The following is a 20,595-nucleotide window of genomic DNA, read 5'->3' as shown; positions in this document are numbered from 1 at the left end:
CCAATTAAAACTAAATAAATTAATAAAAGATAGGGCTGATTAATACATTGCAAATCAGGCAATATTTGCAGGAAAAGTTTATTGAGTTTAAACAAATGAAAGATTTTGAAGCCAAAACACAGTTTAATTAATCTAATTAGGAAAAGTTTGAGACTCCAGATTTGCATACTCACTTCTTGGAAAGACCTAAATTATTTGTAGCCTTTTTTTCCAACTAAGTATTTGGTTGAAAATGGTTTCACAGCAGTGGTACAATTCCTGGAAATAGAATGAAACCAGATGCAAATGTGTAAAGGGAGATTTGAGACTTCTTTTAATAGACTTGAAACCATACATCATTAAATTAGTAGAGTCAAATGAAATGTAGATATATCAATGAATTTCATAAAGATTACTTTTAAAAATATTTTATTGCCATCCTGTACAATTTTTTAAAATTTGCAGCACAGTGATAAGAAATCTATGTTGTCAAATTACACATTGAAATGATTTATCTGGAGATTTTCTACCGGTTTTCAGTCTTATCTGATACTTTCCCCAAAGGTCTGCCACACAACTTCTCTGTAAACTCTTAAATACTTCTCCTTCTTTCATATCTTCTCAGTTTCCCATTAACTTGTGAAAGACATGGTCTCCAAGATCTCCAAGATCAAAGGTCTTAAGAGTCAAAATATTTGTTCCAACGTGTAGTCAGGCATCGAGATAGGCGTATGATTTCTGACATTTTTTCACTATCCCATCTCATGATGCAACATAGAAAATTATTATAACAGCTTCCTTGAAAAGAAGACACTACTCATTTTCAACAATTAGCGTATGCCTTCATTTTCTCTACCTAGTACTTAACAGGTTATTCTTACTTGCATTAAGTTTACTTCTCTATTTTGCTTATACAAATAAGTCTTCTCTATAATTACTTTAAACATTTTTTATTGATTTACAATGTTTTGTCAGTTTCAGGTGTACGGCAATATAATTACTTAATACCAAGTTTTGGTCTAGTGTCCATCACACCTCTGCTATCATTTTGAATGGAATGGCTTCTCTTCTTATAATTTATATTAAATCTAAACTTGTTAATTATACACACAGCAAGCATCTCACTGCTTCATTATGTCTTTAGTAGTAATGCCCAAGGATTTAAATATTGAAATCCATATAACTATATTTTATAACAAATTAATTTATTTTTATTTTCCTACATATTAGGCTTTATATTAATATTTTCAATATCTATATGAGTAGATTATGTTATTTGAATTTCACGATACTAAAGAAAAAGTTACAGAATATTTGGATGGCCGTAAGCCTAATAGTACTCAAACATGTTGAGAAGATCGCTGCCAGAAATTATTCCAACCAAGAGAATGACTCCAATCTCTTATTATTTTCCTTACTCTCATCTTTTAACCTTGGAAAGATATTTTAGAAAATAATATCTTTTGTAATAAAGAAACATTTATGTGAAGTACGGCAATTCCTTTGGTTTCACTTCAGTTTCTATTTATTCTGTCAATTATAGGTACAATTAAATTGATTACTTTTTCTCTAAAAAATAGCATATGTCGTATCATCCCATTTATGAAAACACAGGTCCACAATTCCTTATCTGTAATTCTGAAATTTAAAAAACTGTGAAAATTGAATGTTTTATATACTTTATAAGTCATTTAGCAGCAAAATCTGTCCTGAATTTAAGTGAGGCTATTTGCAGTCTTTTAAAAATCTTTTAGTGTGAACATTCTTATGCAGAAGTGTTAATATACTAAATTATGTATCACTTAGATCCTGCTGGGAGATATAAGATATACAGTATATATACACCATATTATCTTACCAAAATATAAAAATTCCAAACTCCAAAACATATCTAGACTCAAGATTTTCAAAAAGAGTTTCATGAGCCTATTCTACCTACCTATCTACCCAGTCTGCTATTATATGCATACATAAAGGTTCTTTGGATGTTATTCACCTAACATCATCTGGGTAACGAGATCTGGACAAATAGTATTTTCTTTTCATTATTCTACATCGTTAAAATTCCTTTTTCATAAACATGTAAAAATTAGATCTTTTTTTTTTTTTTAGTTTTCAAGACGAAAAGTTACAGTACACAAATGTCACTTATCTGAAAAATTAACGTGTGGAAAAATTCAATCTCTGATCATGCTAATTTCAGGAAAAAAAATTCCTCTAAACTAAAGGAAAAAAGGTGTGTGGGAAGGTGTTTGGTGTTTGGGAGGTTGTAAACTATGAACAGAGGAACCTGGCAGGCTACAGTCCATAGGGTCGCACAGAGTCGGACACAACTGAGTGACTGAGCATGCACACACAATCTATATTCTAGCTGCACTGCTTTTGCTGCTTGAGAAAAATTCCTGGTACAAAGTAGCCTGTTTCAAGTCAGAGCTTATTATTTGTTACAGGGTCTGTGGCTTATGCACCCATGGCAATCAGATCCTCAGAAGCCATTCTTGAGAAATGAAACTTCATGATTACAGGTAGCAGCCATAGATGTATCCTCATTCTTCACTTCTTTGATACATTGGATTTTTAATCTCTGACTGACAGCCAATGTCCCTGGCAACACAAATCCTTCTCCACATTTCCTTTGTAACAAGGGAGTTGATTATGACATTTGTTACTGTTTGTAACCAAACTTCAAGCTTTATCTAATTAGGGAGTTTTCCCCCAAACTGGCTGCTTATGTAAGTCTTCTGTATCCAAGCTACATAATTCATCAGTTTCCACAGCCTTTCTATACCCAAAGCATAAGCTTTATTATTTTGCTAATCCCTTATTAGCAAGTTGATAAGCTTTGACAATTGCTAACCATCAATTTGTCTAGAAAGTTTGTTTTTAACACTAGACAAATGAGGTCTCTTACATCTCCTCATCTGTACATGAATAAAGAAACTCAAACAGGCATACAACACACACATTTTCTAACCTCTAAACCAGGCGGTTGTGTTCATTAGGAAGATTACTACCCCACACTCAGAGTTGGGTCACAGCCCCGCAGACCTAACTTCTGGTGAACCAATAGCCTAGAATGAACCCAAAGGAAATCCCGTCTCCTGATCATGTCCTTTCTGGAGAGCTGGCCCATCCCAGAAGTCCACGTTTCTGCAACCCATCTTCTCAATCCAGCAGAGGGCAGGCCAACCACAGAAAAGATGACATTGTTTGGTATCAGGGAGTAGAGAGAGGTTTATGGGAGAGAGATCCTTGGTCTAGGGAAAGTAGAAGGTAGGGTAAATATTTGATTGCTAAAATGGGGCAACAGTTTGGCCCTTTCTATTAAACTACACCAATTTCATCAAGATAACATGGCAAAGACTAGAGAAAGATTATTACACAATTCTACCTGTTCCTGGCCTGGTTTAAAGATCTTCTAACTCAACTTCCTCTTTTTAAATTCCCAACTCCTACAGGGATTCTTGCATCATCCATGATGAAGGACCTTTTCTGTATACCTACTTGAATAAAGGCCACATGTTCCAGCTTGGAACAAAACATGCTTTCCTGTAAATCCCAAAGAGCAAGCCTGTTCTCTTCAGAGACTGCAATGTAGCTCTCACTCTAGAGTCAAAAGAAGAGTATCTTCACATGGATAGCTTGTTTTCTTTTTCTTTTCTTTGGCCACGCTGCATGGCTTGCAGGATTTTATTTTATTTATTTATTTATTTTGCTTGCAGGATTTTAGTTCCCCAACCAGGTATTGAACCCAGGCCATGGCAGTGAAAGCAGCAAGTCCTAACCACTGAGCCACCAGGGAACTCCCCACATGGATACTTTTTTTTACCAGGGACAAACGCCTTTCCCAGAAACGCCATCTTCAGCTGGTCTCTTGACCAAGGCATCATCATATGTCCATTGTCAAGTTGAAAGCCATCACTGGCAAGGGTTGGAATTACCATGCGTGGCCTAAGCATGTACATGTGCCCCCTGGAGCCATGAAGGGACCACTTTCCTGAGCATCCAAACACAATCGCATATCATCCAGCAAGGAAGAGTAGGTGGTGCTAGTGGGATGACCCTTGGGTGGACAGCCAACCCTGTCTGGATGAGGCTGGTAGGAGGCACTGAAGCGTCCCATCACACAGACAAGAAAGTAGGAAAAAGGGACTGAAGAGCCCCACCCAGATCTCACAGTGAGGGAGTCCCAAGCTTGTGAAAACTCACCGATGCTGGCTCTGGTCCCTTCCCTTCTTTCTTTGACCAATGACTGAGGATGCTGTCCTCAGCGGACTAACCAAGACCAAGTGTATAGGACTGAAGGGGAAAAGAAAAGGAAAGATGCCTTCCAAGGACAGCAATGACCTGGGACTGACGGGGCACAAAGAATAGTTCTAGCTTGAGGACACAAGGCTTGGCCCAGACCTCAGCTACAGAAGCCTATCCTGGAGACACTTGTTAAGAAAACAGCCTCACCAACAGCGCCACCTAAAAGGCAACCATAGGCACTCGTGTTTTATACCGTGTAACTTCTATCCGCTTCCCATACCAGACCCAAGAGCAAACAAACCATAGGCTGACCAGCATCCTACAGCCTGAACTGACTCAAAAATAAGTCAGTTTTATGACCTAGAAAATGTATAGCAATCAGGTACTTAGAAATAGAAGCAGTTGAAAGTTTTTTCAGATGGAGGAAGCCATGAGGTAAGCAAGGTAAAGTGTGAGGTAGCTGTAAAATAAGGATAATAATAGTACTACCTCAAAAGTTATGAGGATTAAATGAGCTAATCTGTATAAAACACTTAATGCCCTGCCTGGCATGTAGTAAGCACTGATTAAGAGTTCCTTATACTCTGGTTTCTCTTCAGATTGTGTGACTCTTTTGCCTTTCACTATATGAGTTTAGTTTAGGGCTTCCCTGGTGGCTCAGAGGATAAAGCATCTGCCTACAATGTGGGAGACCTGGGTTCTATCCCTGGGTCAGGAAGATCCCCTGGAGAAGGAAATAGCAACCCACTCCAGTATTCTTGCCTGGAAAATTCCATGGATGGAGAAGCCTGGTAGACTACAGTCCATAGGGTTGTAAAGAGTTGGCCATGACTGAGTGACTTCACTTCACATGGGTTTATTGTTATAATATTATTATTGTTATTGTTGATATATATATTAAGAATTGTAAAAGCCCTACTCCTTTATGTTTCTTAACACAATAAGAAAATTCATACTAAAAGTCAAGTTGAAGTACTGGTTAGTTTTGTAGGGAAGCACTCCTCCCCTCTTTGATGTCTCTCACAAATAGGGTTTGTATCCTTCTCCTGTGCCACCAGGGGGGTGAATGGATGGTCCCCTGTAATCCTCCACTTTGTCTTGACCCCAGGAATCATTGTCTGGTCCCTGTTGGCTAATTCTGCTCCTGAGACTCAAAGCCACAATGGCGGTGTACGGCTAGCACTGCCTTTGTTTACAAAGTGATGCTTCTCACAAGCCTGAGGCTCAGATGGGAGGCCAGAGCTGGAGCGCCTGTCTCCCCACACCATGACTTGTCAGCACTTGTAACTTCCAGAGGCTTCCCTTAACATATTTTTGATCTGGAATCTATGTGCATGGAATCCACAGGTCCAGGCCAGGACAAGCTCCTGCAGCTTCTTGTACTTTCCCACAGGGAGTTCCCACTGTTGTCCTTTTCTTAAATAAAGCGTCTCTGATCTCCTTATCAGACTAATTTCCATCAACCTCCAGGGACTCTAAGGCATAGAATAAGGATCAAATCTAGATACCTGGAATGCTTGGCTTTTATCTACTTGGAGGGAAAGGATCCAGGCTCATTCCCTGGATGTGTGTGGGGAATTTTGAGTTGACTGGCTTTTATCTACTTGGAGGGAAGGGCTCCAGGCTCATTCCCTGGATGTGTGTGGGGAATTTTGAGTTGACTGGCTTTTATCTACTTGGAGGGAAGGGATCCAGGCTCATTCCCTGGATGTGTGTGGGGAATTTTGAGTTGACTGGCTTTTATCTACTTGGAGGGAAGGGCTCCAGGCTCATTCCCTGGATGTGTGTGGGGAATTTTGAGTTGACTGGCTTTTATCTACTTGGAGGGAAGGGCTCCAGGCTCATTCCCTGGATGTGTGTGGGGAATTTTGAGTTGACTGGCTTTTATCTACTTGGAGGGAAGGGATCCAGGCTCATTCCCTGGATGTGTGTGGGGAATTTTGAGTTGACGAGACAACATCCTTGGTAGCTCTCAACTCTTTTTCCTCCATGCAGCTGGTTTCATTTTTTTTCTCTGCAATCTAACTTTCTTTGTTCTCCACACATCTTTTGGGTTGTCTGGTCAATTCACAATTTTTTTTCCTTTCCCCTTCCAACTACTCTCACTCAGGGGTGGGCCGTCTACAGCTACGTTTTTCCAGATGTTTCCCTTCCTGAATGGCCCAGTGGTGGACACTGACCCATACTATGTTGATAGAATTCTCTCTTCCAAATATTAAGAACTGGGATCAAAATATTCTCATTCTAACTGACCTGATATGCTGAGGAATTGTTGGGGGGGGGCACTTTCTTTACTTGACTGAGGAACAAAGGAAGTCAGATTGCAGAGAAATGAATGAAACCTGCTGCACAGAGAAAAAAAGAGTTGAGAGCTACCAAAGAGCTGTCTGAGTTCTTCCTCCTTTTTTTTTGGCTGGGTGCTGGGTCTTCACATTGCTATGCACAGGCTTCTTTAGTTGCAGCATGTAGGCTTTGTTGCCCCACAGCATGTGGGATCTTAGTTCCCTGACAAGGGATTGAATCCATGTCCCCTGCATTGGGAGGCAAATTCTTAACCACTGGGCCACCAGAGAAGTCCCACTATCTGACTTTATGATGGCTTCTATTTCTCACAAAAACTGTGAGTAGGCAGGACCACTAATATCCCATTTTACAGACGAGGAAACTCAGGCACAGTATTGTGACATTGTCCAGGCGATATCACATGAGCTCCTGGATCTAGCTGTTCCTAAATAGGGTACAACTTTGGGCATCCTAGTTGTGTGAGCTGGTAAAGGGTCCCTTTTTGCCTCCTTCAGCAGCTTTGGGTTGGGATTCTGTCACTTTTGATTAAAAGAGTACTGACAGAACAGAACTGAGCTGGATTCTTTTGCCTGGATCTAGCCTTGAATGTGGGCTTCCCAGGTGGCACGAGGGGTAAAGAACCCACCTGCTAATGCAGGAGACATAAGAGACGAGGGTTCGATCCCTGGGTCTGGATGATCCCCTGGAGGAGGGCAAGGCAACCCATTCCAGTATTCTTGCCTGGAGAATCCCACAGTCAGAGGAGCTTGGCAAGTTATAGTCCATAGGGTCACAGAGTCGGACACAACTGAAATGACTTAGCACGCACAATACAGCCTTGAATGTGAGGAGCGACATAATGATACAGGAAAAGGAGGGGAGAATGGGGGCAGTTGCAGGCAAGTTTGGAGGTGGGAGGGGGCAGGAAATGGAAGAGATTCACACCCACTGACCTCAGGCAGAGAGGTGTTCAGAGAGGTGCTGGGAGGCAAGGCATTTGTGCTGAGATCAATTGAAGCCTTTGGGGTGGGGGAAAGGGGTGCAGCAGGGGAAAAGCCTTATCTGTAAGTGGGAGAGGGAAGGCAGTTTGCACCAGGTAGAGAAATCCCCAGCAGCAGTTATAGGTGACGCATTGTGTGTAGATTCATCCACCCCCTCCCCGCCTCCTCCCCCGACCTTCCGATTGTTTCTCCAGTGAGGTTCCACTACCTAGTTGAGGATTAGCCAGGTGGGGTAGAAATGGGAGGAATTCCCCAATGGCTAAGTGGGTAAAAAAATCTGCCTGCAGTGCAGGAAACATGGGAACATGGGTTCGATCCCTGGGTCAGGAAGATCCTCTGGAGGAGGGCATGGCTACCCACTCCAGTATTCTTTTGCTGGGAAGATTCCATGGACAGAGGAGCCTGCGGGCTACAGTCCATAGCGTTGCAAAGAGTCAGGCATAACTGAGCATGTGGTACAGAACAGTGAAGGTGCTGAGGAGGGAGCCGTTGAAGAATACACCTGGAGGTCAAGGCTCGAAGAGATGGGGAGCGACGAAAATTTTGCCCAAGGCCCTGCCGAGGCAGAAGACAAGTGTGGTGTGAGAGAACTGGAGAGAGAGAAGGGCACATCAGAGCCTGAAATACTGGATTGCTGAGACTTCTGAGGTGGAGCCCTTTCCACTGCTGATGAGATTCGGGACGTGACCACAAGAGGGACTGGCTGAAGCAGAGTGAAGAAGTGCTGGCGCGGAAGCCTAGAATCTGGGGGCTAAGTACATATGAACATATGAAGGCTGAGAAACTCAAGCAAACTTATAGCAGATACACCCCAGACACGGAATACAGACATACGTGCAGATATACACAGGCGTCACAGAAACACAAACACAGGACACAGTGCAGACCCTCACCTCTTCTCCCTCCCAGCAGACAACACACACGGGGACACCCGGGGACACAGGGATGGGCACATACTGATGCTGGAAGCTCAGCTTCTCTGTACACCAGTGCTCAGACATAACTGAGTCTGTCTCCGATGAGTCAGACATAACTGAGCAATGTCTGCACGTATGTCTGACCAATCTCGGAGACAGGGCTTTGGGTGAAGTAGAAAAAGGTAGATGTGTTGTTTTGCCAGGCAAACAGGGACACAGCATGCTAATGCCCTCAAAGCATGTGTTCCCACTTGGGGAAGATGGTGAGAAGTTTTACAGTAATTGTTCAAAGAAGGCATGATCAGCGCATGGATATTCTTCTAAGGGGGTTGGTGGTGAGGTAAGCAGGAGTCTACATCATCAACCTTCAGGTTCAACTGGTCTGGGGTCTCCAGTCTTTTGGGCAGCATACCATCATTAATCATTAACTTCTCCCACCTGGAGGGGGTTTCAGTCTCTGCAAAACAGCTCAAAGATATTGTCGTGTGTATCCTTTGATGGGGATCTTGCCCCAGGGCTGCTCTTGACTGTTTTTCTCTGATCTCATGTCCCCGGTTACCTACCATACCCAGCAACCCCACTCCCGGGCATGTGTACACACTCATTTGCTCAGTCCTGTTCAGTTGTTTGTGGCCCCATGGACTGTAGCCCACCAGGCTCCTCTGTCCATGGACTGTAGCCCACCAGGCTCCTCTGTCCATGGAAGTTTTGAGGTAAGAACACTGGAGTGGGTTGCCACTTCCTCCTCCTGAGGATCTTCCCGACCCAGGTATTGAACCCACATCCTGCATCCCATGCATTGGCAGGCGAATTCTTTACCACAGCGCCTCCTGGGAAGCCACTTCACATCCCCACCCTTCTCTAATTAACAACTGCTTGAATCTGCCCATTGTAACTCAGGGAAGGTCATGAGGCTGAATAGAGGCTATTTCCTATAATCAAAGAAATGGGGCACACAGAAAGACCTTGTGCCCAGGAGCCCCACAGGGCCCTTCATGGTATCTATACTCAATTACGAAATACATATATACATAAAGTCATGTGACAGACATGAAACCTTTGACACACACCCCACAGTCTTGTGACTTAAGGGAACAGGTTTTACCCCAGGGTGTTGTTTTTCTTGTTGATTCTGGCCTCTGTGGTGCCCATGTGGCACATTCCCAGTTCTTAGGGAAAAAAAAAGACAGAAACTTGAAACTTCTCCCAAGTTACAAACAAAGGGCCTGGCACGGCCCAGCCCGGCTCACCGGTCCAGGGTGTCTGTTCCTACCTTCGTCTCCCTGGCACTGGAGTTCTGGCTCAGGTGCCACCCCAGGGGCTCCCCACCAAGAGAAGCAGAGCCTCCCCGGGGAACAGGGTAGCCCTGGGATAGTGGCTCAGGCTGGCCAAACAAGCTCTGACACCCAGAGCCCCTGCCTTCCCCAAACCAAGCATCCTCTTTCCGGACAGGTCAGCCTTAGCCCACACAGCAGCCTGCAGTGTGGGAGCAAGAGGGAGAGGGGTGAAGCTGGAGAGACAGGTAGTCTTCAGCCAGATGAAAATAAGGAGCTGAGGAGTGTTGCTAAGTGAGAAGTGACATGTTTAAATTTCCACTGCAGAGCTCCCAACTCCGAGAATTTATTATGGCACATAATAAATATGAAGGGCTCTGGTGGCTTCCTGTTTTTAGAAGGGGCTGAAAACTGCTGACTCTAATGGTAGGAACCCTAGTTAGAAGCATCAGATTAGTTAAAGGGGCTGGGGACTTAATCTAGGGCCAAGGATGATGTAGGAGTGAGTAGAAGAGGAAATGAGAGCAGCTATGGATGTGATGATAAAGGCTGGGCCAGAGTTGGGACTCCTAAAGTGGCAGAACCCATGCACTTCAACTCATACTAATTAAAACACATGAGGCAGGGAATTCCCTGGCAGCCCAGTGGTTAGGACACGGCGCTTTCACTGCTGGGGCCCAGATTTGATCCTTGATCAGGGAACTAAGATCCCACAAGCTGCACAATGTGGCCAAATAAATAAAGTAAAATTTAAAAAAAAAAACACAGGGTACTCTTTTGCCCCCTTCTGATGCCTATGTCAGAAGCTTTCTCTATCTCCTTTATACTTTAATAAAACTTTATTACACAAAAGCTCTGAGCGATCCAGCCTCGTCTCTGGCCCCGGATTGAATTCATCTCCTCCATAGGCCAAGAATCCCGCGTCTCATCGTTCAGTAACAACCTTTCATCTTGGGGGCTCGTCCGGGATCCTTCAGGACAAGATGGGCCCGATAATCTATGTGAGCCTACTTCTGCTGACTCCAGAAATCCTGAGTCTGCCGTTTGATCCTCAAGACAATGCCTTCCTGTCCTGGGCTCACTCCTATGCTGCATTCCACAATCGGTCTAACTGCTGGGTCTGCGGAGCACTCCCCACTTCATCAGTGGAAGGCGTTCCATGGTGGACATCTCCACTTCAAGGAAAGGACTTTCTCCAAGTCTGCAAGTAACTTCAACAATCGCATGTGATACCTCTTCTTAAACTGATGACATCTAACAACCTTAAGATGGACTGATGTAACTATGGACATAATGTGACTTTTCATTTTGATTTTAACTTGGTTTAATGACTATTTTGCCTTACGTCTGTAACTGTATAATGGGGTTTTCTAACAGTCTAAAAGCTTTTAATTTACAAATAGTTGTCCAAGCTCCTATGAGTGCCACAGCCTCCTCCAACTATTACTTAGAGCCCCTGGATCAGACATCCTCACTATGAGGATTAGGAGAATATGTTGCCTCACCAATTTAGGGACAACGCCCCTTGTCAGCTCGGAAGCAGTTATGGAATGAGAACGACGCCCCTTTTCCCTAGGCAACATAATTCTCCTAAAAGAAAAGCGGGGAATGAGAGAGTCATTTCCTAGGCAGGTTGATAAGAAGTCTAAGGGTCCCCAAGGAGAGAGAGGTCTGGGATATTCAAGGAGGAAGAAAGGACAAACTTTTACTTTTTTTCCTCTACATTCCTTAGGATTATATAACAATAATGTATCCTGCCTGAGGACAGTGTTTGGATTAAACCCTCTGGCTAATTCTGTTATCTTAAAACATAAATTATGGGAGTAGGTCTGGTCTTTACAAGGATGTATCCTGCCTGAGGACAATCTTTGGATTAAACCTTCTGGCCAAAAAAAAAAAAAAACACATCAGGCAGATATGGAAAGCCAAGTTATGAATTTACCTGTCAATATGGGTATGAAATATACCTTTCATGATGGTGGTAAATATGTACCCATATATCAGTGCAAGCATACCCATCAACATACCAACATGCTCTGGTATCTCTCACTTTCAAAGTTCTTTGACCCACATCATCCCTGTTCGCCTCCCATGTCACTTTTCTGCTTTCCTTCATAGCCAGGCTTCTAGAATAAGTTGCTCCCCAAATACTATTTCTACCCCTCACCTCATTAACTCGCAACCTATTTCAATCTGCCTTTCATTCCACAAAACCTGCTCATGTCAAGACTGTCAATGACTTCATGTTGCCAAATCGAGTGAGCACATCTCGGTCCTCATCTTGAGAAAACTGAGGTTCAGAAGGTAAATGGAGTTTCCAAACTTCTTGCAGTTTGGCCCAGCCCACCTACAATGGAAAATATAAAATGAATCTGCTACAACGCACAGAACAGATAATAAATTGGGGTTTGGGATCACTTTTTCCCTGTGTAGGGGTGGGGGATATGTTTTAGTACCAGAATAGATAACCAGGAGACAGATGGCTTGTTTTTGAAGAGAAGGCTAGGAACGGCCAGAGTGAGAATCTCTGATGAATCTCCCTTGGGTTAAGATACTGAAAGCTTGAACCTTAGAAGTAAGGATGAATTTTAAGTGCATGGGCTCTCATGGGGATCAACTTTAAATCATCTCAATCGTTGAAATTGAAATAAAGTAATTCTGGAGTGCCAAGAGCCTGGCAGAAGCACACTTAAATCCTTTCTGAAGAAAGACATCTTAGGCCTCAAAGTGTTGCTGTAAACAATTTTTTGCTTGTGTTTTGCAAGTACAATAGCCCGTGTACTCTGAATAAAGATTAAGTGAAAACCAGCAAAAACAATAAACAATAGAAACAATTCCACAAGGGCTCCAAATATTAGAATTATAAGACTCTGACTTTAAATTAACTATGTTTACATGTTGAAGGTCTTCCCTGGTGGCTCAGAGAGTAAAGAATCTGCCTGCAATGCAGGAGGCCTGGGTTTGATCCCTAGGTTGGGAAGAACCCCTGGAGAAGGGAATGGTTACCCACTCCAGTATTCTTGCCTGTAGAATTTCATGGACAGAGGAGCCTGGTGGGCTATAGTCACTGGGGTCCCAAAGAGTCGGACACGACTGAGTGACTAACACACTTTCACCACGTTTAAAGACAAGACTGAGAGTATCAACAGAGGACTGGAGAAAACAGCAAAAACTACATGGAAATTCTAGCGCTAAAAATATAATAATCAATAATAAGAAATCACAGACAGCATTACCAGACCACCTGACAGCTAAAGAAAGAATTCATGAATTGGAAAATGTCATTAAAAAATAACCAGAAATACGTGCTGAGAGACAAAAGTACAAAAAATACAGAAGAGGAACAATTCACAAAGGGTGTGATGAAAAGATCTAACACATGAGTAGTTCAAATTCCAGGAAGAAGAGACAGAGAACAGGATAAAAGCAAATCTTGAAGGGTGTGTTAATGGCTGAAAACTTTTCAAAGCGGAAAAAAGACATTAAGCCAGAGATTCAAGAAGTCCTGGAAATACAAATAGGATAAGTAAAAACAAATCCACACCTAGCCACACCACAGCAAAGCTTCTCAAAACCAGTGAGTAAAGAAAATCTTAAAAGCATCCAGAGGAAAAAAAGACATGCTACCTTAAAAAGAAAGAAAATGAAAGTCGCTCAGTCATGTCAGGCTCTTTGCGACCCCATGGACTATACATACAGTCCATGGAATTTTCCAGCCCAGAATACTGGAGTGGGTAGCCTTTCCCTTCTCCAGGGGATCTTCCCAACCCAGGGATCGAACCCAGATCTCCTGCATTGCAGGCAGATTCTTTACCAGCTGAGCTACGAGGGAAGTCCATTAAAAAGAAAGAAGCAACAATGAAACTAACAAATAACTTTTTTTTTTTTACAAATAACTTTTTATAAGAAACAATAGAAAGCAATAATCAATGGAATTTTATTTGAAAGGACTGAAAGAAAATAATTTCTAGGTTCAATTCTATATCCAGTGAAAACACCCTTCAATAGAAAAGGTAGGATTCTGAAAAAATATATATATAAATAAAAACATACCAAATGATTGGAGGGGCTTCCCAGCTGGCTCAGTGGTAAAGAATCTGCCTGCCAATGCAGGAGCCACAGATGTGGGTTCGATCCTTGGGTTGGGAAGATCCGCTGGAGGAAATGGCAACTCACTCCAGTATTCTTTTCTGGAGAATCCCATGGAGAAAGGAGCCTGGCAAGCTGTAGTCCTTAGGGTCGTGAAGAGTCAGACACAACTGAGTGACTGAGCATGCATGAAACAACTGGAGGAATTTGAACACTGACTGAATAGTTTATATTAAGGCATTATTACTAATTACTATATTTGGGTTTTAGAAAGAATACTGACCTTTTAGTGATAGACAATGAAATATAATAATGTCAGGTATTTGATTCAAAATAATCCGAGACAGGGTAGGGATAGGAGTGAAGCAAGTTAAGTTGGTGCTGATAATTATTTAAGTTAAGTTGTGGTTTAGTCATCAAGTTGTGTCCGACTCTTTTGCAACCCTGTGGACTGTAGACCATCATGCTCCTCTGTCCATGGTATTCTCCAGGCAAGAATATTGGAGTGGGTAGCCATTTCCTTCTCTAGGGTATCTTCCCGACCCAGGGGTTGAATCTGGGTCTCCTGCATTGCAGGCAGATTCTTTACTCTCTGAGTCACCAGGGAAACCCAAACCAGTCAATCCTAAAGAAGATTAACCCTGAATATTCGCTGATGCTAAAGCTGAAACTCCAATATTTTGTCTATCTGATGCAAAGAGCCGACTTATTGGAAAAGACCCTGATACTGGGAAAGATGGAAGGCAAAAGAAGGAGGTGGCAGAGAACAAGATGGTTAGACAGCATCACCAACTCGATGGATATGAATCTGAGCAAACTCCGGGAGATAGTAAAGAACAGGGAAGCCTGGCACGCTGCAGTCTATGGATTGCAAAGAGTCGGACACAACTTAGCAACTAAAGAACCACAACATTATTTATTACAATATATATATATACCAAATACCTAGGGGAAAAAAGTGTAAGAACCCTAAGGATAAAGAAGACCTAAACCAGAGTTCTCTGGCAGTCCAGTGGTTAAGACTTGGCATTTTTGCTGCCTGGGCCCAGGTTCAATACTTGGTCAGGGAACTAAGATCCTGCAAATAGCATGGCGCGGCCAAAAAAATTTAAAAAAATAAAAAGAAGACCTAACCAAAAGAGGATTATAGTACATTTATCTTTTATAAATAAAAGAGATCAAGTCTGCTTATAGTGGTCCACAGAAAGAAAAGTGAAAGTGTTAGTGGCTCAGTTGTGTCCAACTCTCTGTGACCGCGAGGACTGTAGCCCACCAGGCTCCTCTGTCCATGGGATTCTCCAGGCAAGAATACGGGAGTGGGTTGCCATGCCCTTCTCCAGGAGAGCTTCCTGACCCAGGGATTGAACCCAAGTCTCCTGCACTGTGGGCAGATGCTTAACCAGCTGAGTCACCCGGGAAGCCTGGGTGGTTTCATAGATTCATCATAATTTCAGTCAGGCTCTCAACAAGCGCAGTGATGGTGGTGGTGGTTTTCTGGTGGAACTTCCGTGGGAAAGCAGGAGGCTGGCCACCAGAGGCCCTGGGCACAAGTCTTGTGTTTCACCTTGTGAGCTGAACTCTGATTTATTGCAGCTTTAGTCCAGGTGATAAGACAAGGGAGAAGAAAAAGTATAAAGTCCCTCCAGGAAGGCTTGCAGTCCAGTTCCCTTTGGACTCTGGACCCTGACCCTGGGGGTGCCTTGGATCTACCCTTCCTTCTACCTTCCCCCTTCCTGGTTTCCTGGACTAACAAAGAGGACTTTTGTTTCTGGCCTTGAATCCTGGCCTAAGTGCCCAGCAGCAACCTCAAACAGGCAGAGAGGGCTGGAGGAATAAACCACCCCAAAGAGTTTTCCTAGAACCACAGCCAGCAGCCCCAGTGGGCACTCACATCCTCCTCAGCCAGTTTCTGGCTGGGGACCAGAGAGGATATGGCCGTGGTCACCTAGCAAGTCAACACTGGGCTTCCAGTCAACACTGGCCTTCTTCAGTTTCCTCTCCTGTCTCATCCTCCTGAAGCCAGTCACTCCAGCAGTGTGCTAAGACATGTGCTCACTCAGTATTGGTAGCAAGCCAGGGAAAGGCCTGGCAGGCCCTGTCTCCCATGAAGAAAAGCCCCGAAAAGATCTGGAGGGTGTGGACAGTGAACGTGCAAGACAGGGCAGGTCCAAGGTAGGGAGGCTCCACAGGCCCCGTGGAGCCAGCACGGCCAAGCTCATCAGCCAGGCCCACCAGTCACCAAGTCCAGGGCCTGTGAAAGATGGAGAGGAGCCCCAGCACCTGAATCAGAGGCAGAGTGTTCCGAGCTGGCAGCAGGGCCCAGCCTGGCATCTGAGAGACATTGCCCAACAGATTGGTCGTGCCAGAGGTTTCCTCCGTCCTCGGCAGCAGGTCAGCTCTCCTCATTCCACGTTTCATTGTGGCCGGGTCAGCTTCCATCCAGAGCAAACCGCGTGAAACATAAATCACTGAGTCTGATGAAGTGAAACCTAGCGGAGCTTTTTAGAACTCCTGATTGAGACAGTCTAAAAATCATGAATCATCAAGACACGGCCCCTGGCTTCATTTAGGAAAATGCCATTGGCTAAGAAAGTTTGGGAGGATTGGGAATGGGGTGACAGCTGCCTTCCTTTGGGCAGAAGGTGTACGGTGAGAAGAGGTGACAAAAAGGAAAAGGGAGAGATGAGTAGAAGTCCAGGCCTCAGCAGAGCCGCCCGCCTCTCCGCCCTCCCGCACGTCCCCGGGAGCCTTGGGACAACACCGTGATGATGCCAGGTGTTAGCCCAGGGGAAGGGCAGGACCGAGCACTGGGATGAAGGAGCCACTGTTGTTCAGTCACTCAGCCGTGTCTGACTCATTGTGACCTCATGGATTGCAGTACACCAGGCCTCCCAGTCTTCACTATTTCCTGGAGTTTGCTCAAACTCACGTTCATTGAGTCAGTGATGCCATCCAACCATCTCATCCTCTGTTGTCCCCTTCTCCTCCCGCCTTCAATCTTTCCTAGCATCAGGGTCTTTTCCAATGAGTTGGCTCTTCATATCAAGTGGCCAAAGTATTAGAGCTTCAGTTTCAGCAGAAGTCCTTCCAATGAATATTCAGGGTTGATTTCCTTTAGGATGGACTGGTTTGATCTCTATAGTCCAAGGGACTCGTATGAGTCTTCTCCAACACAGTTCAAAGGCACCAAGTTTTTGGCACTCAGCCTTTTTTACTGTCCAACTCTCACACCCATACTTGACTACCGGATAAACCAATAGCTTTGACTATACGACCTTGGTAGGCAAAGTAATGTGTCTATTTTTAAATACACCATCTAGGTTTATCATTGCTTTTCTTCCAAGAAGCAAGCGTCTTTTAATTTCAGAAGGAGCTGTACTGTCTGTGAACAAGGGGCTGCTTCTTGCCGCCCAGAGCGATGCTTCCAGAGGCAAAAAGCAGTCCTAACTTCTTCAGGTCCGTGTGAACCCTCAGCTCTCAAGGGTCTCCCTTCCTCTCTGTACCCATGACCCAGGCCCCCTGAACCGTCATGGATGATTTCAGTGTTAACCACTCCTGTGTGTCTCCCAGACGGAGGCTGCAATGATATCCCTGGCATAGGGAGCTGTTGCCACTGAGTATACTGGCTTCCCAAGTCCTCTAGAACTGTAAAAGGGAAATGAAACAGAACCCAAACCACACAAAACAGAAACCAGGTCTTGGGTCCAGCCTGCGGTCTACACAGCACTTCTCTTGGTGATGCTGCAGCCGTGAGGCTCAAGGCGAGGCTCCTGTCTTCTGGCTGAGGCGGGGCACCCTCCTTCCCCAGCCTCCAGCTCCCACGCTGTTTTGTGGAGGACAAGCCCCTGAAGCTGATGAGTGGCTGGATCATGGTTCCGTGGACAGAGCCCGGGCTGGGAGTCAGCACTCCTGCATCAGCGAGTAACTCTGCGTGATCTTGTGTCCTTACGTGACCGCCTCGAGCCTACGTTTCTCAGGATGGGGATGATCATAATGAGCAGTGAGGCACAGGAGGCAGCAAGGGGCCACGTGTGCTCGGAAGGGGAGAAGCTGTGTGAAGCGTCACAGTGGGGCAGCAGTCCGCCAGGTCCTCCTCTCCCGGCCGTCACTACAGACCCTCGGGGAGGTGGGAGACCAAAGAGCTGGGGCCTGGGAGCTGGCCTGTCCCTCTGCTGCAGTTGTCAGGGAAAAGCAAAGACACCAAAGCCACAGCAGCAGGACATGTCGCAGAGAGGGAGCACTCCGAGAGCCCCCCGCTGGCCCGAGTCCCCAGCTGGATGATGGCTGGTGGCCCACCCTGCCCAGTCTCTCAGGGCAGGAAGCTCAAGCTGGCGGGGCTCCCACAGAGCTGAGCAGCAGTGGGGGCAAGGCTGGGCACGCAGCTCTTGGCACCCCACCAGACAGAGATTCCAAGGCAGTGGAGTGCACTCTTACTGGTCACAGCCTGGTGCCCACCCTCCCCTGGCACATGCCTCCCAGGCAAGATGAGGTCCCAGGGGACATGCCAGTCGTCCAGCACTCACATCTGGCCCGGAAATGAATCTCTCAGAGCTCTAGGCTTGGGTCTGCATCAAAATCCAGATGGCAGGGCCTCCTTGTGCCAGCAACAGGACTCCTGGATTCTGGGGCCAGAGATCCACAGGCAGCCAGATCCCCCTCACTTCCTGCTCCTCCCAGGGTCCTGATGAGGTGTCTCAGGCCAATCTTGCCCCTCCAGAGCCAAGGGGCACAGTGTCCCTCACCCTCGCCACTTGTTTTGGTTGGTTAACATTTTAATTACCCAAGTATAACAGGTGTGAATATTCAATGGCACTCAGAAAAGAGTGGCAAACTGTTCTAATTTTTATGTTTCTAAACCCGAGAGAACTGATAGAAACTTCTGAGCCTGAGTTGATCCCGTCCAGCCTCCATGGACAACCCCACAGCACCACCCCCCCAACCCCGCCCAATGTGAACAGGGCACAGGCCTCCATCATCTCAGAGAAAGACGACCTGTCTCCCTTCCACATCTGGGCACTTTGAGGAAGTGCAAGTCCCCTGGGAAAGATGCTGATGCTGGGAAAGACTGAGGGAAGGAGAAGGGGGTGGCAAAGGATGAGATGGTTGGATGGCATCACTGACTCACTCAATGGACATGAGTTGGAGCAAACTCCGGAAGATGCTGAAGGACAGGGAAGCCTGGTGTACTGCAGTCCACGGGGTTGCAAAGCCCCCAGACACGACTGAACAACTGAACAACTCCCCCCTGGGGACAACCCAGCTAATTCTCTCAATGGGGCTGGTCCCTGTTAAAGACCTCGGCCCTCAGGCAGCCCCCAAACACTAAAGGCTGTTACCCTAGGCTGGGAGCCTGGCCACAAAAGCGGTGCAGAGAGAGGGGATCATCTTTCCGTTTTATTGTGTATCTGCTCCCATCAACAATCACAGAATAATTTTGGCACTAAATTATTCAGGCATTTCCTGTCTTATATGGAGATCCCATTCTGTAGTTTGCCTTCTCCCCTCAGGCCTCTTTCCAGTCAATAAGTACAGATCCACTTCATCACGCTCAGTGGCCGCCCTGTTTGGACACACCTCGTTTCCCTGAGCACAGCCCCCACTGACGGTGGCTCTTAGGTTTTCAGTGTTAAGAGTAATGGAAGGGTAAACACGCTACTACAGAGGCTCCCGTGCTTCCCCCTCTGGGCCGATGGGATAATCAGGAAGCCTTTATCTGGAAAACAGGGGAAGCAGGTGACAGGCGTCTCTCCAAAGTTGGAGAGGCCACAGGCAGAAGAGGGAGACAGAAAAGGAATAGCATTCCAGCTCCTCCAGGTAGAAATTTTTGTTTTGTTTTTAAAAGTTTCCAAAAAGCATTTATTTCTTTATTTGGCTGAGTCAAGTCTTAGTTGCAGTACAAGGGCTTAGTAGTTCTGCTGTGTGGGCTTAGTTGCCCTGCAGTGTATGGAATCTTAGTTCCCTGACCAGGGATCGAACTCTTATCCCCTGCATTGAAAGGTGGATTCTTAACCACTGGACTGCCTGGGAAATCCCAGGTAGAATTTTTTTTTTTCCTTTTTCCAGGTAGAGTTTTAAAAGTATATCTTGTGGGACTTCCCTGGTGGTCAGTGGTTAAGACTTCGCCTTCCATTGCAGGGGGTGAGGGTTCGATCCCCGGTCAGGGAGCTAAGATCCTACATTACCCTTGGGCAGAAAACTAAAACATGAAACAGAAGCAACACAGAAGTAACAAATTCAACGAAGACTTTAAAAATGGTCCACATCAAAAGATCTAAAAAAAAAACCTGTATCCTGGGAGAAGAGGGGGAAGGCAGGGGTGATCCTGCTATTTTTACAAAGGAAGACTCAGATAAAATAACTTCCTCCAAGGCAGCATGAAGAGTGAGTCTCAGGAACAAGGGGATACCTGAGACTACAGCGCTTCCTTCTTGCGGGGAGGGAAAAACTATGGGGAGACCAGGGGTAGATTCATAAAACAGGAGAGCAACCCGAGGCTCAGGGAGGGGAACGGACTTGAACTGAGTGAGCCATCGAGTGGGAAAGCAGAGGGCCAGACACAGTGACCACTCTTTGTATGGCTTCCTCCAGCCCTCCTCCTGGCCCCCGCCTGGTGTCCTGGCACATAACTTGCTCAAGTGCCAGTATCTTGGGAATGTCACAGTCCTCTGCTTTCTGGTCCATTGACCCTATCACTTCACCTGACATTCACACCCTGCTGGATCCCCAGCTGCCCAGCCTGGGGACAGGTCCTGGAGCCCAAATGAAGGCAGCGGCCGCGTTCTCTGCCTGGGGCCCGTGCCA

This window comes from Cervus elaphus, chromosome 16 (genome assembly GCF_910594005.1).
Source record: "Cervus elaphus chromosome 16, mCerEla1.1, whole genome shotgun sequence".
Classification (NCBI taxonomy): Eukaryota; Metazoa; Chordata; class Mammalia; order Artiodactyla; family Cervidae; genus Cervus; species Cervus elaphus.
The sequence above is the reverse complement of the archived record's forward strand: the minus strand, read 5'-3'. Positions refer to the sequence as shown.